The sequence below is a fragment of the Danio rerio genome, chromosome 24 (genome assembly GCF_049306965.1).
Source record: "Danio rerio strain Tuebingen ecotype United States chromosome 24, GRCz12tu, whole genome shotgun sequence".
NCBI lineage: Eukaryota > Metazoa > Chordata > Actinopteri > Cypriniformes > Danionidae > Danio > Danio rerio.
In genome coordinates this window covers 27318811-27345363 of record NC_133199.1, presented here as the reverse complement: position 1 = coordinate 27345363, position 26553 = coordinate 27318811, and the positions used below count along the sequence as shown (strand labels likewise).

Here is a 26553-nt window from a genome sequence, read left to right as displayed (position 1 = left end):
CGTACTGCAAAGAGGAATGGACATAAATTCCCAGACAGGTGTGCCAAGCTTGTGGCATCATGTTCAAAAGAATTGAGGCTGTAATTGCTGCCAAAGGTGCATCAACAAACTATTAAGCAAAGACTGTGAATAATTATGTACATTAATTTTTCTGGTTTTTTTATGTTTAATAAATTTGCAACAATTTCAAAAAATCTTTTTCACTTTGTCATTATGTGTATTGTGTCTAGAATCGTGAGGAAATAAATGAATTCAATCCATTTTAGAATAAGACTGTAACATAAAAAATGTGGAAAAAGTGAAGCTCTATGAATACTTTCCAGATGCACTGTATGTCAAATATATATGCAAATAAAGTGTGTGCTGTAACCCATTCATATGTTCATTCCCCACTTATTTTTTCGAATGTTTTGAACTCATTGACCAGTGTTCGGCTTTTTAAAACCGTCATTATTATTTTTGCAATTCCGTTTGGTGAGGCTAGTAGTGCAGATTTGACACACTTCAGCTTTAAGTTTACTTTCATCTGGATTTCTTTCTGTATTTCTTCATTTTGCATGGCAGAGACTTTAACTCTGTCAGATCAAAGGCAGAGAGAGATCATGTTAAAGGTGTATTTCTAGCCCATGTACATCTCTCTGGCAGCTTCAGCGCTCTCCTCAGAGATGGCTTTGGCACTGGCTTTATTTCGACATTATATAGTGCGAATCTACCAAGACGCGCTAGTGTTCATATTTCAATTTGACGAGGGCCAAAAAATACAGGCGTAATCTGCCACACAAAAGCAATGTCATTACAGATGTGGCACATTATTCCAAAGTGGCGAGTCGTGCGGCGGGGAGACGCAAGATAAGGAAAAGAAAAAATATCAAAAGTGGTGAGTGAGCACTAGAATTCGTCACGGACAGATAAAATGTTCAGCAGAAAATCTCCAGGATGTGCCAATGTTTCTTTTTTCTTTCCTTCTCTGTCTCCTCCTTTCTGTCTTTTAAGCTTTATCTGAGACACAATGAATGCGGCCATTTTTATCTAAATAGACAAAAGTGTGGCAGAGTCTAGCTGTTTTCTGAAGGCTGACCTTGACGGAGACGTTTCCGCCCTATCTGTGCTAAAACCAACCGCCTCTGACAGACCAATGGGTTAGTTCTGTTAAAGCGTAGCGTAGGGATGTAAATCTAAAGTAAATCAGTCAATAAAACATGGTGAAGAGAACAGTCAATGCCACAATTCAAAGTTTACCCCTTACCGCCACATTAGATGACTTAGCTATATTTAATAGAGTAACACTTGAGTTTAGCTTAAATGTCACGCTTACACATCTAATCTGAGGGGATTATTAGTTTCTTTTTAAATTGACCTTACTTTGTTGAATGCCACAAAAGGTTTAGGCCACATTACTCCATGTTTTGTAACGCATTTTTAAATACACCAATGTTCTGTACAATACACTTACTGGCCACTTTTTTAGGTACACCTTACTAGTACTGGGTTGGACTTCTTTTGCCTTCAGAACTGCCTTAATCCTTCGTGGCATACATTCAACAAGGTGTTGGAAATATTCTTCAGAGAGTTTGGTCCATATTAACATGATAGCGTCACATTTTTTTTTTTTGTCAGCTGCACATCTATGATGTGAGTCTTCCGTTCCACCACATCCCAAAAGTGCTTTATTGGATTGAGATCTGGTGACTGTGGACACTATTTGACTACAGTGAACTCATTGTCATGTTCAAGAAACCAGTCTGAGATGATTGGCGCTTTATGACATGGCGTGTTTTCCTGCTTGAAATGGCCATCAGAAGATGGGTACACTGTGGTCATAAAGGGATGGACATGGTCAGCAACAATACTAAATACTCAACAATACTTGACATAATGTTCATTTGGTACTAATGGGCCCAAAGTGTGCCAAGAAAATATCCCCTACACCATTACACCACCACCACTAGCCTAAACCATTGATACAAGGCAGGATAGATCCATGCTTTCGTGTTGTTGACGCCAAATTCTGACCCTACCATCCGAATGTCGCAGCAGAAATCAGACCAGGCAACGTTTTTCAAATCTTCTATTGTCCAATTTTGGGGAGCCTGTGCAAATTGTAACCTCAGTTTCCTGTTCTTAGCTGATGGGAGTGGCACCCGGTGTGGTCTTCTGCTGCTGTAGCCCATCTGCCTCAAGGTTTGAGATGTTGTGCATACCTCGGTTGGTTATTTGAGTTACTGTTGCCTTTTATCAGCTTGAACCAGTCTGGCCATTCTCTTCATACCTCTGACATCAACAAGGCATTTGTGCCCACTGAACCGCCGCTCACTGGATATTTTCTCTTTTTCAGACCATTCTCTATAAAGCCTAGAGATTGTTGTACGTGCAAATCCCAGTAAATCAGCAATTTCTAAAATACTCAGACCAGCCCATCTGGCACCAACAACAATGTCACATTCAAAGTCTCTTAAATCACCTTTCTTTCCCATTCTGATGCTCAGTTTGAACTGCAGCAGATCGTCTTGACCATACATGTCTAAAAGCATTGAGTTTCTGTCATGTGATTGGCTGATTAGAAATTTGCATTAACAAGCAGTTGGACAGGTGTACCTTGTGGCCGGTAGGTGTATATTGTAAGTGTAGATTATAAAAGTGTGGCAACTCAATCACTGGTTGGTCATGTGCTGATTTTAGTATAAACAATGTAAACAGTATAGATAATGCATGTAAAATATGTTATTATGATTTTTTTTAGCCAAAAAGTTACAAATAAATAAATTATGCTTATTAAATAAAAGTAGATGGTTGAAATGGTATATAGTGCATATAATTTTTAGCAGACATAACATAAATACAAATGTAAATGTTATACTACTCTGTTTTCACAATTTTGAATTCACAGAATGTCATTGTTTGGTCAGTTTTTCTAGAAAAAGTCTCTGCTTTGCCATTGGCCAGCCAATCAGATATCCACACCCTCTAAATCAAACCATTGGCTAAGCTGTTGCTTTTTGAAATGCTTTTCAACATCAACATGTTTTTAACTGCCATTGTGTTTACGGTTTTTAAGAGAATCAATCAACAAATAGCTTAATAACAGTTTTCTTCACATGTTATGCTGAACTAAACTATTTGAACCTAAAAATCACTCACTTCAGCTTAAATGCAAATCAGATGAGATAGAAGTTTCAAATGAACCACAGCTCAAAAATCAGTTTGGGACACTCCTGGTGGCTGTTGTCCTTCTAAGAGTGTTTTTTTTTTATATGATTCGTTTTCTTAATCCTATCACCCATGATTCCCCAGGTGGCACATTGGCTGCGTAATGGACACTGGATGTGCAGGCTCAGCATGCAGAAATTCAGATAAGCACTCTATTAAAAATGGAGTCTTTAATTTATTGATCAGCAAGGTGATGAGTTGGACATGATGAAGGGGGAAGGAGGGTGTGTGTGTATGTGTGTGATATTTTAATCTCTATCCCTCAGTTATTATTAGTCATGATGGAGTTCTGAAGCACATTCTATTAGAAACGACAAGTCAGGACAGGCTGGAATCATCTAGCTTTTATTGGACTCACACATAAACACTTTCTGCTTTGAAGCTCAAAGAAAGATACTGCAATGGTTAAAAACTGCTGTCTGTATGCACTTGTTTTTTTCAATCTCTGGTGTTTTTATTTATTTTAGCCAGCTGGAGAAAAAAGTATTTAGTTTGCTTTGTTATTAATAACAAAATGTTATTAAAATAACTTAAATGTTTAGGACTGACAGTTGCAAGTTTTCTGTGTGTGAACACAAAACTGAAGTCACTCCTTAAAGAGATATTTGCCCTAAAAATGAAAACTTCTGTCAACATTTACTTACTCTTCACTTGTTCCAAGCCTGTATGATTCTTGTTTCTTTCATGAACACACAAAAAAGGATATTTTGAAGAAAAAGTTTGATAAACAAAAGCATTGTTGGTTTCAATTGGCTTCCATAATATTTTTTGGTATTTATTAGTATTTATTAGTATTTCATTAGTAGCATAGTATTTATTTATTTAGTTATTTATTTTATATTATGGTCTACAATGAGGCCATTATGAATTTTTTTGTGGCCAACATTTTTCAAAATATCTTATTTTTGTTCAGCAGAAAAAAATAAACTCTTTCAAGTTTGGAACAACTTGAGCATAAGTAAATTGTGAGTAAATGTGAATTTGTTTTGGTGAACTATCCCTGGCTGATGGCTTACTTAAGCACTGATTTAGAAAGTTTAGACTGCTATTGTTGGTATCTGCTTTAGATTACTATGATTAAAATCCCAAATTGAACTCATACGCTAATTGTACTGAATTTTAAGCCTGAAATGGACACCTAGTTGTCTAATTTTTGCAGTTTTCACATTGGTCTCATGCTAAGCACCCGATATTTTTCTTTCATTCTCAGGGTTCATTGAAGTCTTTAGTCCAAGCCTTGGGGTGTTTATACCTGTTTGCATTTTGTTAGATGCTTAACTTGAGATGTCATTTCAGAAGCTGAATAAATGCACTTCCACTTGCAGGACCAGGTGTCTCAGACACATGTCCATCCAGATAACTGACAGGAAGTTTAATGCTGTGGCGGAAAAATAAACAAATGAATAAATCGGAGCGGAAAGCATCACAGCAAGCCTGGACAAGGCCAGTGGGCTTCGCTCTATCCGAGAAGTGAAACTAATGAGGCCTGGCAAGTGGAGCTTCGTAACAGAGGCGCAGATCTACATGCAAACTGAGAGAGGTCAGGCAAGGCCTCTGCCTCCTGGACTTTACCTCTCCAATTGTGACAGTTCATGGAAGCAGCTTTTACGTGAAGCAGAGACAGAAGCTACAACTGTTAATGTGTTTTTTTTCTCCTTTTTCCATAGAGATAAGTTCATGAGTCCAAACACCATTTTCAAATGTGCAAATTTAACATTTAATTTTTAAATGATGAACATTAATAATGAGCCTTCCATGGCAGTTCCTGGAATTCCAGGCTTTTTGTTAGATGTTAGAACATGAAAACAAAATTGTCGAAGCTCAAAAAAAGAGTCAAGCTTCCAGTCTCTTGATGTTAGCTTGTCATCAAAAATATTATTATAGCTTTTAAAAACCAGTTGTGCTCGTTAATAATTGTTAAAACAGTAACACTATTTCTAAAATTTTAAAATTAGTTTTGATCAGTATATTACAGTATATCTTTGGGAAATAATTATTACAAGCCAAGGTTGAAATAGTTTTTTTTTTCATTAGTTTTAGTTTTTATTTCATTTTGACATTTTCTTTTCAAATTCAGTTAGTTTTAATTCATTTTTAGAGACAGATATACTAGTTTGTTTGTTTTTATATTTTAAAATTGCTTAGTTTTAGATTTATTAGTTTTAATATTAGTTTCATTTTTTGTAAACAATAATATCTGTTAGGTGCAATTTTCAAAATCATCAAAATAGATATTCTATATTAGAAACTCAACCAAAGATAGACTACGTTTTTTTTTTTTTTTTTGGTCACAAGAACACTACCATCTACCACCACCATTGACCCCATCCTCAAATTCAAATACAATAGCCCACAAGACAGCAGCCTTAAGTAAAAAAAAATAAGTGTGCAAGGCTGCTTCTGAGGTTAGATAAACTGTAGTGATGGGAAGTTCGGATCTTTAACACGAACCCGTTTTTTTGTGACAATCTTGCCAAGTTTGGTCTCAATATATAGAAAAAATTGTAGTCAGCAATCTTATTCAGTTACATAAAACATCAACTTTATCAGAAAAGTTTCTTACAATTACGTTTTTCAACCCAACTGAAGCATGATTCACTCATTTAAATTTTATTACACTTTGTTTTGAAATAATCTTACCTTTCGCCACATTGGGTTCACCGCTTCTCAAATCTTATCTCAGTGTACTGTTCTAATAATTAAATTGTAAGTTGTTTGTGGATAAGTGCTAAACGTTACTGGAGATGCGAATCGTTTCAAATGATTCAGTTCGATTTGGTGAATTAGATCAACCGGTTCATGTAGAAGATCTGGTTAAAAAGAACAATTCGCTCTTGATCGCCATCACTAATACAGAAATTAAACCCATTATCGGGCATAAATGTGTTAAATTTATACTTTTAAGTGTCTGCTTGAGTTGTATTTAAGATTGTCACCGTGCTGCTGTCATGTCCAGCCGTTGTTTTTGTCATTGGAGCAACAGTGAGTAGGACCAGCCTGATCTGGCCAATGGTATCAGGATTGCAGATTCTGAGGTGCCGTACGGGTCAAACACCTGGCAGCACCAAGTAAATAGATGTACTGTACCTTGAAAAGGCTTACAGTATGTTTTAAATACATTTACAAAGACTAAATGAGGGATGTTTTTGCTATAATTTTCATTTATTTTAGTTTGTTTTGTATGTACACAATACAGTTTCAATTTGTTCTAGTTTTAAAAAAGACTTGTTTTTATTTTTGTTTCAGTTAACAAAAAATTGTTTTACTTCTAGTTTTCGTTTTTTCGTTCGTTTTTGTTAACCTTTTTACAAAGTATAATACTTTAAAAAAACTTTTTATTCAAACTTGATGTCAAAACTAATTTTATAATGTTTAGGAATATTATATTGTTATTATATTATTATATTATAGTATATTGTATTATATGTCTTCATTGTCAAATGATCATTTAAAAAATATCCTAATATAATGATCTGATGTTCAAGAAACGCCTTATTTTAAATTAAAAAAAGTAAAGAAAGACAGACTTCAGTCTTAAGATTAAGCTGATCAATATATTATGGTCACACTTTACAATAAGGTATCTTTATAGTTATTGTATTTACAAACATGAACCAATACTGAACAACACTTGTACAGCATTTATTAGTCATAGTTCAACATTTACTAATGCATTATTAAAATACAGTTGTGCTTGTTAACATTAATTAATGCACTGTTAACATGAACTAACAGTGAGCAACTTCTTTACCTTTACCTAACATTAGCAAAGATGAATACATACTGTAATAAATGTATTGTTCATAGATTGTTCATGTTAGTAAATACATGAACCAACAATATCTAATACAACCCAATTGTAAAGTGTTACCAACAACATATTGTATGCCTAATGGCTATTGCAATATAAAATATAATTTGCTTCAAATTGCATAAATAGGGACTGGAAGTTTTTAATGAGATTTCTTTACTCTCTGAATGTGACTCTTCCATCAGTATTTGGTTTATTTAATAATAACACTCGTCATAACGGACATCAACATGTGCTGAACAGCTTAATGGCCATTAGACTTCAGTTCTTGCTCTTTGTGTAACACACAGCTGCGGTTGTTCAAGATCCTACAGCCCATTGATGAAGTCAGAATTAGATCCTTTAATTTGGTAATGTAGAGTAACCAACATCTGGAAGTTTTATTTCTCCGTGATTTCAAACTCTCGGGCAGTGAGAATGGATTTCATTCAGCCGCAAATCGGACAGATGCGATAACATTAGGTTAAACGAAATGTGTGTTAATTTTCGAAGACTGGCTTTTCGAAAGCAATTTAGATTTTCTGTGTTTGTTGATATTCTTTTAAATGTGACAACTCTGACATATGTTTCCACCACAGATGGATGAATGTGTGTTTTTTTTTCTTGCTCCCCCGAAATGGTTTCATCTAGACAGGTGCTTCCTGTTCTACCCTGACATGAAATTAAACACAAGTCCAGATGTGCTGCCTGTAGACCGTCCATAACCGCCGCACTGGGCATTTAATCAAAGCGCAGAAAGGGAGACGGCAGTAAAGCGCTTGCTCATGAAAGAGAAATATGTGTCGTACTGGTGTGAGCCCACGTTTGGAAAGTCAACTTTCTCTGAACCCTACATGCTTTTGTTTGGAGTTTGACACCAGACAGTAAACAGAACTGTCTGTGTGTTTGTCACTAATATGTGAATGTGTGAGCGGTCGCTCTTTGTGTGAATGTTGCACTTTTTTTTTTCTTGGCTCGGTCAGTTTATAGTTATTGGTGTGCATATGGAAACTAAACCTTGAGGAAATATTGCAGCTGTTTCTTTGTTTCTTTAGTGAAACAGCTCAATGCAGGGCAGACAAATAAATAAATGTAAACAAATAAATGTACAGTATATCAAACAAATAAATGTATAGTGATAACTGATATTGTGTTTAAATATATAATAGCAATATTTGCATCAGTTAAAATGTAAAAATTATTGTGTATTTTATATTATATAATTATAAAATATTGTATTATTAAATTGAAATGATCAGGTGGTGTTTAGTCTACGTCAAAAAACAAATGATAATAATATTTTTAATAATTAATACTATAGTTACAAACAGTAAAATAAAGACATTTGTTCAAATATTCTATGGCTAAAGAATACATAATTTGGGCATCGGTATCGCAATGTGTGTATGGGATATAGGCACATCGCAGGATTGGATTATTTAATAAAGATTAAAAGATAAAGATATTAAATATTATTTAAAAAAATGATTTATACAATGATGACCATGTTATTTTGCGTTTGATTGGTCAATTTCTGTACCTGAATACTGCTAGACTTCCTTTTTTATTTAACTTTTTATTTAAAATGTTTGATTTGTTTAAATATGTTTGTAATTTATTGCATTTTATGCAGATGCACTTCATAGAAAAAAAAAACCTTTATAATCTCGGTTGATGTAAATTAATAAAAATGTTTCCAAATAGAGCTATCTATTTGGAAAAATTATATTCATACCTCATAGTTAGAGTCAGAGTTATTAGCCCCTCTTAGATTTTTTTTTTCTTTTTGAAATATTTCCCAAATGATGTTTAGCAGAGCAAAGAAATTTTCACAGTATGTCTGATAAAATAATTTTATTCTGGTGAAAGTCTTATTTGTTTTATTTGGGTAAGAATAAAAGCAGTTTTTAATCTTTTCAAATAAATATTTTAAGGTAAAAATTACCTTTAAGAGGGGGCTGTATATCTCAACTGTATTGACCTTACTCTTCGCAGACGAGCGGGCGCTGCCATTTGAATCTTTTTGGCACGAGACTTCCGGTCTCATTCACTTCCATTCATTTTTAGACATTAAAAACTGCTCGTTTCGCTGTTTGATGTTGCAAACTGATATTTCCTTGTTATATTATTCTACTTGGTCTGTATAGTCATGCAAACATTTGTTTGTAGAGCAAGTAGTTTGACCGTTTTTTGCCGTTTATTATTCCTTGTCATTTCTCCCATAGGTGACTGTAACGGAGGTTCTAAGACAATCGCGAAAACAGGCGCACTTCCGCATTTTAGAATAAGGTCAATATATTGCAGCAAAACGAAATATCTCAATGTCAGATTTTTCCAAAATCCTTCAGCCTTAATACATTCATATATATACAATTGAAGGCAAAATGGTTAGCCCTCCTGTAAAACTTTAATGATTTTTCATATATTTCTAAAGTTTTGTTTAACAGAGTAATTTCCTTTTATATACATTTAAAATTAGTTATAAATTAAAGGTTTTTTCTATTGGCTGCAGAACAAACCACTGTTGTCCGATGACTTGCCTAATGAACCTATCTTGCCTACAGTAGTAAACATAATAAACATAGCTAAGTCATGAAATTTCACTTTAAGCTGAATACAAGTATCTTACAAAATAACTAGAAAAATAGCAAGTACTGTCATCATTGCAAAGTAATTTGTTATTAGAAATTGGTTATTTCAACTATTATGTTTATAATAGTGTGCAGATTTTTTTCTCTCTGTCCATTAAACAGCAATTATGAAATATTAAAAAAATAATACAGGTTTTGTAGGAAGGCTAATCATTTTGACTTTAACTGTACATGCATACATATATACATACATAAATAACATCACACCAATCGCGCAAATAAATCACAGTATTTACATGTAAAAAGGCGCTTGAAAATTTTGAGCTTACTCACGTCATTCGCATGTCAAATTCACTTTGTTTGTGTGTAAAATTCACTTTACAACAGGTGCAGATTCGCATTATGGGCAGGGCATCTGTCTGCTTGTTGACTCTAGTTTCGTTGCTAAATGGCTAACATGAATTTTATTGAGAGATAACTGTGCTTTAAGAAGGCTGAAAAGCCCTATAGATTTGTTTGGCGCCGTGTCTGAGTGCATTGCGTGAGTTCATAAACTTCTTCAGAAACTATACCTGGATGATGGGAGCTTTCAGTGGTGCTTCCGACTAAGCTGAGCCCAGTTTGATGAGCTGCTATCTAGTGTCGGCAAATGGATTTCCTCTCTGCATTGACTTAACATGTAAGTCACTCACGCTTGACGATTCATCTACGTCTCATGTGACCATCATTCTCATCATTAAACGACAAACAATATATGATTAATTATCTAATATCAGCCAACCCATACTGTTTAGTACCAATAAATACTGTAACTATTATTAAAATATAAGTATTCTGCAGATATTGACCATAACAATATACTTTTTTTAATTTTAGACTTTTAGGTCCCACATAAAAAACATAATACTTGACACAAAATTATCTTTAATTAAAGAGCATGAGTGTATTTTGTATTTCATGAACAAATCCGTTGTCCTTTTCATGTTCTCTTTGAGTAAATTCAGCCTTTGATGTGACTGTTTCTCTGCTGGTTTGGTGTAACAGAGGTCTTGAGATTTCCTTGAACATCCAGTATAGGATAATAAAGCTCCAAAAGGTCAGCCATGATTGATGCTTTGTTTGCTTCTGTCATTTTCGATTACTGGACTCTGATGCTTTCAAATGAAATTGTCATATTCAGTGATATATGCAATTTTCTGCCTGAATGACATTTGACCTGTTTGTTGTTGAACTGTGCCAAATTTAACCAGGAGTAGACATACAGTACCTATGTCTGATTATTTTCTGTGCTCATACATTTCTTCAACCTGTTATTAACAATTATTTGTAAGAATTATTGATGCGATAAAATACCTCATGCTCCATAATTACAATCTCCTGACAAGTCGTTGTCAGAACTTTTAGTTTACCTAAAATGAAAAATGTCATTAAAGTGTTAGCTCACCCAAAAATGAAAATCCTATTTATTAATTACTCACACTATGTCGTTCCAATCCCCTGAGACCTTTGGAACAGAAATTAAGATATTTTAGATCCAAGGTTTCCATTATCCTCAGTGGACAGCAATAGTCCCAAGTTTTTCAAAATCCAGAAAAGGAACCAAAACAGTTCAAACATTCAAGAACACTTTCGTATGCCAAACAGCTTTAAAACACCTTTTTTTTTTTGCCTTTGTCTTCTCTTAAACTACAGGTCATGCTGCACATTTTCAACTGGTAGTACAGTTGCTTTAGAAAAGTGTCATATTGGTTGTATGTATACATATATATATATATATATATATATATATATATATATATATATATATATATATATATATATATATATATATATATATATATATTATTACCATAAAAAGAAGAAAGAAGTTGTAGTAAGGCTATTTTACTTTAATGAAATTGCAGTAGGACCCTGCTACTGTAATGCACATTTACAGGTAAGTTACTGTAAAGGGGCAGTTGCGGTAACTTGTTGGCAACATTGCTGCCAGTAAGTTACCACAGAAATACAATAAAATTTCTAACAGTGATATATTTGTCTTATGGGTTATTCATTCCTAGGTTATTAAGGAACATTAATATAATTAAAAAATCCACATTATAACACCTTTTATTAAGCATTCGTCTGCTCCATAGTCCCAATTTGAGTGCTGTATGTTGTGCTCTGGACAATGTATAAATTTAAATAAAAGTGTAAATTATTCTGTATTTGTTTATCATATAAAGTGAGTGTGCCTCTTTTACAAATGCTGCGTTTTGGGTAAACAGACTTTCATTGGAGGGTCAGGAATCTTTTGATTTTACTACAAAAATCTTTGTGTTTCAAAGATAAGTTTCTTATGATTTTAGAACAGCATGAGGTTGATTAAGTGACAGAATTTTCGATTTGGGTTGAACTAAAATATGGCGCGAAGACGAGAAATGTGCCTATCAATGAATCTGGCTAGAAAACGAGCTCTTCGAGTTTTGTTTTGTGCGCTTGAGTATGTGCGGAATCATTCATTTGAGAGTGAAAGGAAAAGAAAAAAAACAAGCACTCTGCAAATGCGAAGGTATTAGTCAGGCAGTTGCTTTGCTTTATGAGAGCAACTGAGGGATATATAGCTCACCATGACTCTATTAAAAAAAGAGACCTGTGCCATTTGTGAAAATAGAGGTCATATACGCTAAGGTCATGTGATACCAGTAAAATCAAACTTTTTTAATAACCAGCTATAGATCATTTCCCCCCCTTTTGTGAATCTTAAAGCATGAGGTCAGTTTAGAAATGCATTCGAAAAAGCAGCTTCAATAAACGTTAGATCAGATTTGAGGTGCGCTCGCTGGAGATTTTTAATCTGAATGACTGAGCGATCGGGACGAAGCGTTATATTTCTCCCCAAGTTTCTTGCTAACATATATTCTTTCTTTAAGTCACATATCAGCCTTCTTTCTGTTAAAGATACGTGCGAGCAGCGGTCCTCCCTCCCAGCGCCTTGGGCTAGTATTTTTAGCTCTCATTTGTTTGAGGGGTTTTTAATCTGAGGACATTGAAAAGTTGTGCCCTCTGTGAAGTCGTCAATCATGCCAGGAAGAGAAGTGTGGGTTTGTGTGATTTGTTATCTGTTATTTCCCTCGCTGTGGAGAGAGAGTGTCTCAGTGCCATGCCTGTCCTTAAGGCCATCACTTACAGAGGGCCACTGTCTGTCAAAAAGCACCCGCAACTTTAAGGGCTGCCTTTGTTGGCTCGGACAAATGAGGGTGACCTTTAACAATAAAATAGACACCCACCGAGAGGAATGAAACAGCAGTTTAAATTAAGAACGCCAAGCGGTCATTTCAAACGCTTCCTGTTGAAGCTCGCGCGCGTAGGGCGAACGGAAAGAGAGTTTGAAGTTTTGAAGTTGAACTTAATTATACAACACAATGTGGCCAGCGGCCGTCAATAATGAAATCTACCTGGTCAGATATATTGACGAACGAGAGGAATAAAACTTAATGTGTCCTGAGGCGCTCCAGAGAGCTATCAATTATGAATGCTATCGACAGGGCACATAGCAAAGAAGAAATGGAATTATTGCACTTAAAGGCCAGGATGAGTGCGTTCTTTTTTTGTCTCCCTACAATGAATTACAAAAGACTTCAAAAATCATTTATGAATATTCTAGAAGGGCACGCGGAGGAGATGAGAAGTGACTAGGAGCTTTGATTTCTCGCCTCAGATTAATAGCGACTTCAAAAAGGTTGCAGAGAGTGGCATGGCGTGATGCTTATCGATTGTGGCCATGTTGACAATATTTTGGTGGATTTCAAAGGCACGTCCGTGGGATTCATCGCCTGTGCTGTTTGGGGGTCAGGTCAAGCTGGGCTCACTAGGTTTTTCTAAAATTTTACCAGTTGATTTGAATTTGTTTGCATACCTTTCTAGCTCTCTTGCATTTTCACTTGTTCTTGCTCTTGCACTTTCACAATGTATTTTTACTTAACTATTGCACTTAAGTGCATTTTTAAAAGAATCATTTTGTATTGTTTACTTAAGGTGCAGTAGGTGACCTGCTTAAATGCTAGCCGGTTAGCGTAGTATCTTTCAAATACAATCCCTCCCCTGTCGTCCAAAGCCATGCCTCCTAAAATTGCAAACACGCAATAAAGATGACAGAGACCGACAAAATGATGTCAGTCGCCAGTTAGACAACTCAGTTATTCTGAACAAAAAACTGTTATATCTACCATGTTTTCAGTTATGTAGTTAGCAAGCAAAGTAGCTTGGTAAACAATACAGGGACCGCATCACAGGTTGTCATTGTTCAAAAATTAACCAATGTGAAAGCAGTAAAGCAGGCTAGACAGAATAGCGCTATATACTGATGTTTTGTGGTTAAACTAAATAAAAATCAACATTATCGATGCTGTAAAAGGTCCCTAATGAATTGAAAATAGTCACATCAATCTTTCACTGGAAGATTTCAGTGGCTGAACAACACTTCTGTGCATATAATCCATATGTAACAACGAAATCTACATAAGCTTTGCATGACTAAAATAGTTTTAAAATGAACATTATTTTTGTTCAAATCTACATTTGTTGACAGACCATTTGGGCTACTTATCATAATTAAAGGAAATGTCAGCCCGACAATATTTTACCCAGAATATAAAAATACATATAAATACATTCAGATTATTTACTTTAATCATTACTATTGGAATATGAAGAGACTTTCAACCAGGACATCAAAAATGTTTCTGAAGACAATCACCTACTGCACCTTTCATTTTTATAAATACAGCTGAGTAATAAGCTGTTTTGTACCCCTCACAGAGGTGTGATACCAGTGTTTGAAATGTGAATATTTTTGGTTAGCCTGTTAAAGGCCTGTTCACAAATCCCACTGAATAATTAGTTTGTGAATTGTATGAATTCAGTTATGATGTAACTCATTCCAATGATTCATTCAGGGTTAGTCTACAGTCAACAACTCACTGATTCAAGTGATCTTTTCAGAGTAAGTACTCAGTTAACAACATGCTGAATAAATTATTTGTGTAGATTGAATCTATAGTTAACAATGTACCAATTCAAATGAATCAGTCAAAGCAAGTCTGTAGTTAACATCTTGCTGATTGAGACAAACAGGTTAGAGTGAGCCTTAAAGATTCACTGATTCAAACGATACATTCAGAGTGAGTCTGCACTCGCTGATTCAGATGTTCCGTTCAGAGTGAGTTCTCAGTTAACAACATACTGATTCAAATGATCTGTTCAGACTGAATCTACAGTTAACAACCCGCTGATTCAAATAAATTGGTCAAAATGAGTTAGTAGTAGTTAATGACTTGCTGTTTCAAATTGTCGGTTCAGAATGAGTTTCCAGGTAAAGATTGATCAAATGACCCATTCAGAGTGAGTCTTCACTGTCTACTTGCTGATTCAAATTATCCATCCAGATTGAATTAAATGAATCAGTCAAATTATTAGAAATTATTTGAGTCGAAATTATTCCATTCATTCCATCCATTCAGAGTGAGTCTACACCTTGACAGTTCTGATTCAGATGATCCAGTCTGAGTTATTCAATTAACAATTTTCTGATTCAAACAGTAAGGCTGGCTGGCAGAAGTTGTATCCTGACTTGAGGAGTTTGTTAACACTTTTGTATAATTTCTAATAATTTCTTCTCACTGGGCTTCAAGGTTCAGTGAGAACCATAGACTGTAAAATATTTGGATGTACTGTAGTATCCGTGACGTCTCCCATAGGTTTCTGAACACTGCAAAAGAAGCCACAAGTAGGCGCGGCCAACCGTCAACATTTTGTTTGCGTGTCATTGTACCCACGGCGTGATACCAAACAAGGGCAGTTGTCATGAAGGGTAATAATAGCTTTATGAACCAAAATCGTTCTTTGTACCAGGCTGTAAACACCTTTTTTTCTGCTGTAAAGTTGGCCGTTCTAACAGTGGGCTCAATTGAAATCTGCTCTATTATGGAGCCAGGACTAGCGGAATTTCCATGAATTGCAGTTTCAGTTACTTCCTTATTGGCTTCCCGAGGTAGAGCGGGAGGTTGCTGCTTGGTGAGAACGCATGCAGACATTGACTTTTAAAGCTGAATTTTGCAAGAGAAATATTCACTGCAGTAAAAAGTTTAAAAACTAGCCCCATTCCCCAAAAAAGTATAGTCTTAATGCTTCAATGCAGTTTAAACAATGTGAACTGTTTCCTATTTAAAGATTATATTTCAAGGTGGGCTATAATCCATTTATTAAACATCTTTGTATGAGTACACCTCTGTAATTAAAGCCTCAGAGATGTTTACTGGCTGGTCAGCGATTAAGTTGAGCTTGAATGCTAGAACAATCTAGTGGAACAAATAAAGAGCTATTTATTGCTGTCTCTGTTTCTGCTTAACGGAGTGGAGGTAACAGCCTCACAGCTCTCCGGTACGAACCCGAGACCTCTGCCTCTCCTTCTCTTCACTTTCTCCCTTTCCCTTTTACAGATACAAGATGAATTATTGAAAGCTTTAAGGTTTCGGAAATCCTCTGAATTTCAAGCACCTTTTCCATCTTTGTCAACTTCAGAGGCCCTTACTGGAGAAAGCTCCAATCTTTGTGTAACCTAACACTTTATTCTGCTGATGTATGTGTGTGGATGGGTTAGTCAACCAGTGCCAGAGTATGAGGCTGCTAGTAAAGTAGAGGCTGGTTTGATTAATCCCTTTGTTTGTTTGTTAGTTAGTTTGTTTGTTTGTTTGTTTTAGCTAAATCGTGTGTTAGCTTTCTTGATGACCAGCCCATAGTGCACAAGTCAAAATTAATTTAATTATTTTTCATTCATTCATAAATTTTCCTTAAGCTTAGTCCCTTATTTATCAGGGGTCACCACAGCAGAATGAACCACCAACTATTCGGGTATATGTTTTACACAGTGGATGCTAAATCCTTATTGTATTTAGTCTTTTTTTTGGTTGGGGCAAGTTGTTACATATTTTTAAAGTGTTTTACAATTATTTATTGTTTAATTACATATGATGTTTTAATTGATTTATTGATTGACATATTTTTGTTGTATTTGTTAATTACATATTTGCATATTTTTGCTATGTTAAATATATTTTTACAGTACGTATCTCAGTAACCTTTTTATTAGGGTACATATTAGTTAACATTATTAATTAATACAAACTAACTCTGAAAAATTATCATAAAACACTCATTTAAAATTCATCTTAAGCTACTTTTTATTTTTCATTGTAATTTTAAAGTATTTAAGGAATTTGTTACATGCCTCTATCTTTGTTTTATTACTTAAAATGTCTATAGTTTTATTTTATTTCATTTTTGCTTCCTTGACAGATAGTAAAATAAATAAATGCAGTAGTCAACATTTGAAGTGGATCATCATCTTTCATCAGAGTTGTCCTAAAACTATTGAACAACACCAACAAAAGCATTTTTAATTCAATTGGATTGTTGACTTCTGTAGCTTTATAATTCATTATTTTACGTAACTGTATCTGCTGCTGTTATTTTATGTACTTTAGTAATAGGGCTGCACAATGTTGTAAAACTCTGATATTGTGATATTTTATTTTTCTGCGATATGAATACTGTTTCACAAATAGTTTTCTGGGAGTCTAACAGCATTCATGTACAGAATTGAATAATTGAATAATTAAAAAGTTGTCTCTTTTTGTTGGCCGAATGTCTAAAAACTCTTAGATCAGGTAACATTACTGTTTAGTTTTTAACTTCAGATTAAATGGATCAAAATTAAGGGTTTTTCCTTAAAAAAAAAAAAAAATAGATAAAATAATCTAGTTTTTGCTTTGGAATATAGATAATTACACTGGAAACAGGACAAAAATTCTAAGTGAGAAAAACCTATTTTTGTTTAAATCATATTGATTCTGTGTAAAAACAGTAAATACATGTATTTCCGTAGCTCCTACTAAATGCTATTGTAAATGTGTTACTTAACATTATTTCATGGAACCATAAAACATTAAAGTTATTAAACACAATTTTTTTATTCTTTCTTAAGTAACTTATTACTATTTTAATGAACTTATTAGGCATTATTGGTACATCTATATCCACACATATAGTTTGATTTTAGAGATGTACTCTAGTAATGTCCTTTACAGCTACTAAAACATCTAAATCTGTATCTTACCTTACTTATATTTTACCACAAGTCTATTCTGCCATAAAAAACATTTTTAATGTAAGTCCTTAGCAGGCTCACATATCTGCCCCTGCAGACATCCACAGATTTGTTAGCCCATCATTGAGTTAGTTCATTTACATTTGAAAATGTGTGTAAATACAGTTGAAGTCAGAATTATTAGGCCCCCTTTTTTAAATATTTCCCAAATTATGTTTAACAGAGCGAGGAAATTTTTACAGTATGTCTGATAATATTTTTTCTTCTGGAGAAAGTCTTATTTGCTTTATTTCAGCGAGAATAAAAGCAATTTTTAATTTTTTAACAAACATTTTAAGGTCAATATTATTAGCCTCTTTAAGCTATTTTTTCCCTATTGATAGTCTACAGAACAAACCATTGTTATACAATAACTTGCCTAATTACCCTTACCTGCCTAGTTAACCTAATTAACCTAGTAAAGCCTTTAAGTGTCACTTTAAGCTGAATACTAATATGTTAAAAAATATATATACCAAAATATTATGTTCTGTCATCATGGCAAAGATAATATAAATCAGTTATTAGAAATGAGTTATTAAAACTATTATGTTTAGAAATGTGTTGAAAAAAAAAACCTTCTCTTCGTTAAACAGAAATTGGGGGAAAAAGAAACGGAGGCTAATAATTCTGACTTCAACTGTTTTATTAATTTAGGTAATATTGTTAATATATATTCAAATGTTTGCACAATTTATGTACGATACAGTTTGTAAAGTAATATTTTTGGTCTTTTAGTGTATGAATAATATGAGAGACTTTTTTTGTTTACCAAACAAGTGCAGTTTGAATTGGATTTGCACCGTAAACATTAGATAAAATTCCAAAATTGATTATTTGTTTATTTTAATTTATCTAAATCTGAAAATCAATCCGCATAAATCTGCAGATTTTTTACAAAATTATGTGCAGAAATAGCAAAAGATTTTGGTGGGCTCCGTTTATCAGTTGAAGATTCCTTTAAAATGTGGGAATGTATTTCCCCCTAAAACTGTCTACTTCCAAGTTGAAATTAGATTTTGAATCCCAGATTTTCATTGTGGTCAGAGATTGTTGGACCTCACTGTACGTGCAGCTGTGATGCTGAGGTCGGAAAGAAATATCGCTTAAGTTGTGATGTGAAATGACGAATGTTCTGTTGGGATTCGGCACATTGCACCCAGCCAGAGAGTAAAGGGTTTGGAGGTGTGCTATGACGGCAGATTGGATGATACTACTTGGCACTGTAGAATATTTAAAGCAGAGGGTCTCAGCATGTGTGATAATGCTTTACTCATCTGTAAGAGTCTCTGCTCCCTGACTCGGCCCAGCACGACTCGAATAATTGAAAAATCATGTATGGGGTGAGAGATATGTGCAGTGTAGGGCTGAAGAAATATCATCAGTCTCTCAATCTCTCTTTTTTTCTTTCTATCACTTGCAAGCCCCCTTCCCCCCAACCTTGCCGCAAAAAAAAATCCTTTGTCTGCTCCGGCCTCAAGTGCACGAGTCTGGACGGATGGTAATCAGAGACGGAGTGGGTTAAAGGTTGAGTTTAATATAGCAAAATTAATTTACTTGATTCCTGCAGTCAGATTATAAATCTTACTTATGGTGAACTCCGCCCTTCTGTATCAGAGCCTGAGCTCATTTATCTAGCCAATAAAACTGGCCACATGTGTAATAGTTCCCCCCTCCGAATTTAATTTTCCCTGCGTGTTAATTGCGAAGAATGGTCCGGGCCGGGTCACTCAAAAAAAAAAAAAAAAAAAAAAACACAACAACAAATCAATAGCTCCAAAAGATATATTCAAATGTGACCCAGAAAAGCATTTTCCCATTTTGCCTATTGATTTTGTATGTTGCTTTTTTCTCTCTCTCGTGTGAGATTATTTTTGTGTAAAAAGGGTAGAGCGGAAACAGATCGCGTAAGGATTAATGCCGGATACTCTTTGAAAAGCATTTGTGTGATTTCATTTTCTTTTCTGCAGTTCAGTGAGGGGTCACTGTTTGTCTTAATCTTAAGCTAAATTTGTTTTAATGCGTTCTTATTGTGTGCGTGATCACGGCCGCTTGCCAGATAATCTCTTTTAGTGTCGTGCAGATATCATCAGTAAAAATGCAGCATTTAGACTTGAAGAGAAACTCGGGGGAATATTAGGAAAGAATGAGCTGTGCTACTTATTATGTGTTGTTTTACCTGAAGGAAGAGAGTGGTGTGTCTGGTGCATCATAGGTTGTTCATACTGTATTTTACTTCATTGGGAAGAGTCAAGTTCAAAGCAACAGTGTATTCTACAAAAATACTTTAACCCTGCTTCTACGAAATGATTTAGAAGGTGCATTGGGTGTGTTTTTTACTTTGTGAGTTTGGTAAAGTGATTTATTATATATTCTGGTGGAAATATGATATCATATTGTTTGTGGCTTAAAGATGAGATGTCCTACCTTGATGTCAGCAACAAATCGAGTTTGTGAATGTGGTTTTATACATAGAAAACGACTTTAATGGCTCAAAAATAAAATGTCACTTATTAGTGAAATAATGTTCCATCAACATTCAACATGACTGAGGTTTTTGAGTAAAAACGAAACAGCATCTATTAAAGTATATAAAAGAATTTATACAAAAGAATAATAAACCCTTACAGGAGAAGAAAAACCCAGCATAGCTTCAAACTTCGACTTTCTAAGTCGATTTCTCTCTTTTGTATGTTGTAATTATATGTATTTGTATGCTGGATTTATACCATAGTAGTTGTAGTGTGTTGAGTGTGAGATGGAACTCATCTTAAATGTCTTAAAACTGGAGATGGCCGTCTGTTTCTAATGTGTCTCCTGTTTTCGCTACTGCACAATAGTTCAGTAAACAGAAAGAAAGAAGAAATGCCTGAATGTGTTTAGCGTTTTTCCTTATTACAGAAACAACAGTAATCTGCTAGTGTTTGCTTTGCTTTGGCTTTTTCTGGTTTAATTATTGTGATCTCCCTATTGCAACAGAGAAATACTCGTAAATCTCTGTAGACTGATGGCATTTCATGCTGTTCAGCCTTATAATCCTAAAATGTCAGCGAATTCAACTGTTTTGTCATTACTTTAGACATTACACTAGAGAATCATTCAAACACTAGCTCTATAATGAGGTTTGTGAGATAACAAGGGTTTCTGCTGTTCTGACGTCAGCTGCAGATGTAAATGAATGGCGGAAGAAAGTAGTTCCTCTTACAAAAGGTTTTTGAGACTCTCCGTGTTTGATTTTCATTTTTTAAACACGATTATGCCATCAAACTGTTGTATAAACGCAATATCACACGACTAACAGTGCGACACAACACACACCTCCCACCAATGTCGATATACACCCACGTCACAGTGGTACTTGTGTGATATTGCTCATATGTCATATAACCATTGACATTTCATGCATGTCTGTTTATTTGTATGAGACTGAGGCATTATGAGGCACCTGTTGAGAGAGCTAAACTCTCACATAACTGAAATGATAATCAGCAGACAGTTGTAACGGTGCATGGGTTATTTTGAGCTTTGTTGGGTATTTTCATGAGATTAATGTCTATTTACTGCATAATGCAAAGTTAATCAATAACACAGTGTATAATTATAGAAAACAACAGAAATCTGCCTTGTTTGTGATTAGGCATATTAGTTCACAAAGTTTTTTTTTTCAAACAGACCCTTTCAAAGATGAATTTAGGTAAACTCTAAAATGGTTTCTTATAATATCATAATTTTATGCCAGGTTACAAATTGTTAGTATTTTATTTTTTCTTATTAAATGTAATTGTTCATTTGGTACACACTGGTGTGAACAAACAAACAAATAAATATATGATGGATTTGACTAATAACACTGTTTTAATTTTTTTATTTAATTTATTTTGTTTTACTAAATTTTATAGATGTAAGCTGATGTGATTGAATAAAGCTGTTTTTGCACTTTTGCACATATTTTGTTTGTTATTAACTGGTTCCTTAAACAGATAGTTAACCCAAAAATGTAAATTATACCATGGTTGAACACAAAGGAAGATATTTTGAAGAATGTCAGAAGCTGGCAGCCATTGACTTCTATAGTGTCTTTTCTCCTTTATTTCTTCAGAATGTCTTATTTTGTGTTTAACAGAAACTCATAAAGGTGAGGACATTTTCTCTTAAAGATATTGCTTTTGGATACAAAATTCTCTCTGATTTCATAGATATGTTGATTATAATCTCACCCAAAAATATGTTTGACGGATTAAAGCAACAGTCAGCAGTCAACAGTCAGTCTCTTTGTGCATTTTGGTGTTAGTGTCAGTTTAAGAACTGTGTCTAAGCTTGTATATTGGCATTAAACAGCATTATTATGGGGAATCCCGGCATGCACTGCAAGGTGACCCACCTGGGCACAACGGGGTCGACAGCCTAGTGGAATTCAGCAAGAAAAGCTTTTCTCAGCAAAGTGCATTTGGCCACAGAGATAAGAGCGAAATGGTTCAGGATTTTCAAAAATCTGATTCCTCCACATTGTTATCGCTAATGTTTACCTTGAGCTAATAAAGCATGTGTTTTGTTTGCTTACCTTACAGCTAATGAAATTAACCTCACAAACAGTCGGTCACGCAAAGTAGAGCAAGGGATACCAAAAACCTGAGCTACGGATGAGAATACGACTTCATGTTTCTCATAAAAAGGGAGGAGAAGAATCTTCCAGCCCAAAGCCTCTTGTGTATGTAGGATTACCATGATGGATAAGGTGATTACTGTATGGTTTGCCAATTTCTTCCAGGCAGAGCCTGTGCGTAGACTGAAATAGGATTTCCTCATTCAAATAGTTGTCAGAAGTTCTCGCCTCTAACCCTGAACTCTGTTGAAGTTTGGAGCATCTATCAGATTCACCCTCTAAAATGAGATTTCTACTGACTGGTTAATTTTGTGTATGATCGTGGTCTTTCTTTCAGACCTGCGGGCCACTTAGGGAGGGCCCTGTTATTCATTCCTTTTGAGTTAATTCATCTCGCCCTCCCTTTATGTACTTTTGCTATCGATAATTTGCCTGTCTTATTAAAGGCGCAAACAGAAAGTCAGCCATCCGTGTCCATGTTTAGCCTCCCTAGATAAAGGGGAGAGTCCATCTGGATGCTTGTGAATATACATGGAGCCCTTCCATCCGGGCTGGCCGAGGATGGCCATGTATATTTGACTCCTTTCAATTGCAAATTGCGAGTGTATTCCTCTAGTGAGGTGCGTCACCTTGAAGAATGACTCCTGCCCCTCTGGGACATCGCCAAACAAGTCCTTCATTCAGCATGATAATCAGCCATAGCTCAAGAAATATCTCGCACCTACCTTTAATGGTCTCCGCTGATTAGGTTTTAAAATGAATGATCATTTTGTCCATTTAGAGCCGGGATTGGATGCTTTATTCAGTATCTAAAGGAGAGGTCAAATAAATGCATGTTCCTGTTTTTCTTTCCTTTTTTTTATTCATTCCTGAAAATGACTTTTGGAATTAGAAGATAAACGGCCGTGTTGTCGAGAATTACCACAGCAGTCTGTTTTCAAGGTTAAATAAGGGGAGGTTAAAAAAAACATCTTTTTATTTTCATTTTCACACTAGATGTTGAGCATTGGTATCGATTTACATTGAAAGTAAAAACGTTGTTTTGCTGTGAAACTGTATTTGCCGTTGGATTCGTTTGGTGTGTGTGTGTTGCATAGCTTTTCTCTGGGTGACAGATTGAAGAAGAGCACTGTGGGTTGAATGATGGGGGGAACATGACGACGGGGAGCGTTTGCAGGATTCTCATTCGCGGACAGCCGCAACTGAGAAAATGAGGGCTGCAGCGGCAGCATTGCAGCAATATGAATGATACATTACATGATTGTCTTGGACTGAACCCCGAGAAGCATGCAGACTGCAGATGCTGACTTCCTCCTGTGGTGTCATTCTCCATTTTCAATCTCTGTCCGCCCTCCGATCTACTCCAGCGCTGTTTGACTTGAATATTTTAGGAAGGCTGCAAACAATATTTAGTAATGCTCGTGCTCAAGTGGGATGGGAATTGGGATGGGGTTCATATCTGTTGAAAATAACTGAAAATACTGTACTTTACTGAAAATGTACTGAAAATAAACAAACAAACAAAAAGATGATTATACAAATAAATTTTTTTTTATTTGTTGTACTAATTGTTGGATGTTAAAAATATCTCTGATTGATTTCACCTGTTAAATATGTAATCATTTAATGAAAAAAAGATCAGCTTATTGATAATTCGAAGGATGCACACCAAATCAAAAACATCTTACATGTTTTTTTGGTAACACTATAATAAATACACTCTATCAAGCATTAGTAAGGAGTGAATTCATTATCTTTTAGGAATTCACTCTTCATTATCAAATGTCGGTAAGCAGTTTGTAACTCCAGCTATAAATGCTGTTTTCTTGACTTACAAGCACAAGGATTGTATTGGATAAGGATTGTTTTCATTCTTTAATGGTTCACTTTTCATTACTAAATTAAGTATTGCATTATTTACAAACAAACAAACAAAAAGAATAGTTGTTTTTTTTTAAGATCAGTTAGAATGTGTAAGTAATTGACTAATAAACTATTTAAATTCATGCATTCATTTTCTTTTCTGCTAAGTCCCTTTATTAATCTGGGGTCGCCACAGCGGAATGAACCGCCAACTTAACCACGTTTTACGCAGCGGATGCCGCAACCCATCAGTGGAAATAAACTATTAAAATGAACATTTATAATTCTTATTATTCAGGCATATACTATTAGTTAAATAATAAATGCTTTATTAACTCAACTTCATCCAGTTTTGTGACCTAATTGAAAGTGAGGACTATTTATGCTTTATAAATCCCCTATAAATGACAATTAAATGCTTAGTTATATTCTTCTTCTTTTGGCTTAGCCCCCTTGCTTAGTCATATTCTAAACAGGAAGAAAGAAAATAAACAACTTTATTATTTCTATTCATTTGAAGATACACAAATTAAACTGTATCTAATGAAAATTAAATCTTTGCAACCTGATGAAAAAAATACTGTGCCGTTTAAACTTAGCTAATTAACGTTGAAATGTTGCATCATACTATATTATTAAATTATAATATTGTTATTTTTGACACTTCTTTTATTCGGCAATGTTTTAACTTTACAGTAATTTTACTTTTTAGATAAGAATTCGAAGATTTATGTTAATTTGATAACAAGCCTTTAATTGTCATTTATAAGGGATTTACGAAGCATCCTTACTTTAGATTAGGTCGCAAAACTCCAAGTTGAGTTAATAATGTATTTATTTTTATATAAAGTAACTATTAATATATGACTGAATATTGATATGCAGTTGAGGTCAGAATTATTAGCCCCCCTTTGATTTTTTTTTTAAAATATTTCCCAAATCATGTTTAACAGAGCAAGGAAATTTTTACAGTATGTCTGATAATATTTTTTCTTCAAGAGAAAGTCTTATTTGTTTTATTTCAGCTAGAATAAAAGCAGTTTAATTTTTTTAAAGAGCCCATATTATACATGAAATAGGGTCATATCTTGGTTGTAAGGGTCTCCAACAACAGTCTAATATGCATGCAAGGTCAAAAAACACTTTCATGGTCTTATAATCTGCATTTATTTTTACCTAATTATCCCAGCGACTCCTGTATGAATCGTTCAGTGATTCATTTGTTCCCAAACCCCTCCTTAGCGCGAGGCTAATCTGCGCTGATTGGACCGATGACAGTCTGTCGCGATTGGTCGACTGCCTTCAGTCAGAGAGTGAAATGGCCAATAGCTAATCAGCAATTTAAAAAGTAATCACAGTTCATACACGCTAGATAGTGTAGGCGTGGATTTTAGCTGCCACACACACACAAACACCTCCGGACGAGAACGCTCCCGCTTCCGCCCGCACCCGCCAGGTTTTAGCCTTAGAACCCGCCCCGTATTCTGCCCGCCGCGCCCGATCCCGCTAAAGAGCGGGGGAGAACAAAACCGAAAATCTGTATAAACACACACACAGCACCAAGCATAAAGCTCTCGCTCGCTCGCTCGCTCTCTCTCTCTCTCTCTCTCTCTCTCTCTCTCTCTCTCTCTCTCTCTCTCTCTCTCTCTCTCTCTCTCTCTCTCTCTCTCTCTCTCATACGCGCGCGTGCGCACTAACACACAAGCACCAAGCAGACACATCTTTCTCTTTCTCTGGCAGCCCGCTCCCGTCCCAAATCAAACCCGTTACCGACCGCTCCGGCGATTTATTCGGAAATTTATTCCCGCGCCGCAGAAATCTGGCGCGGGGACAGCCGCGGGTATGCACACCTCTAACGTTACCACGGAGCTCCATAAACAAAGCAGCACGCGTCGCGTTTTTAACGTGACTTTGCACGCGATAAGAGAATATAGCCAGTTAACCTGATACAGTACACTCGGTTACAAGTAACAAATCACAACTAAATACATTTGCAAGCTAGAGTCAACGAGGCAACAACTTTAACCGCACGTACTTACACTTGAGAAATGGAAGAAACCCATCCTGACGTCCATCAGTAAGTTACTTTTTACTGATCCTTCCTTTAACAAACTCAGATGAAGTATTCTTTGTAGCATGTAGCTTCCAGAAGTTTCCAGTAGTTTCCAACTGCTTGGCTATAATGCTGAGGTTTCATCTTTGGGTAGAGACTCAATATATCCATCTGCAATGTGACTTCAATCGACCGGCATGTTTGTGTGCGTGTGTTTGTGGGTGTGTGTGTGTGTGTGTCTGGGTTACTGCGTCAGAGGGC

The 26553-nt window shown here is 35.2% G+C and overlaps 1 long non-coding RNA gene across 8 annotated transcripts in view; it reads left to right on the top strand.

Annotated features, from left to right (window-relative positions):
• Window positions 1-26553, top strand: part of LOC137489241 (uncharacterized) — a 315493-nt gene that overhangs the window by 217502 nt on the left and 71438 nt on the right. For 2 of the 8 annotated variants that reach the window (XR_012399383.1, XR_012399387.1), the window contains exon 4: window positions 22342-22508. The exons of the other annotated variants lie outside the window; for them this stretch is intronic. This is a non-coding gene — a long non-coding RNA (uncharacterized lncRNA). The remainder of the gene's footprint in view (window positions 1-22341; window positions 22509-26553) is intronic. 8 annotated transcript variants of the gene reach the window in all.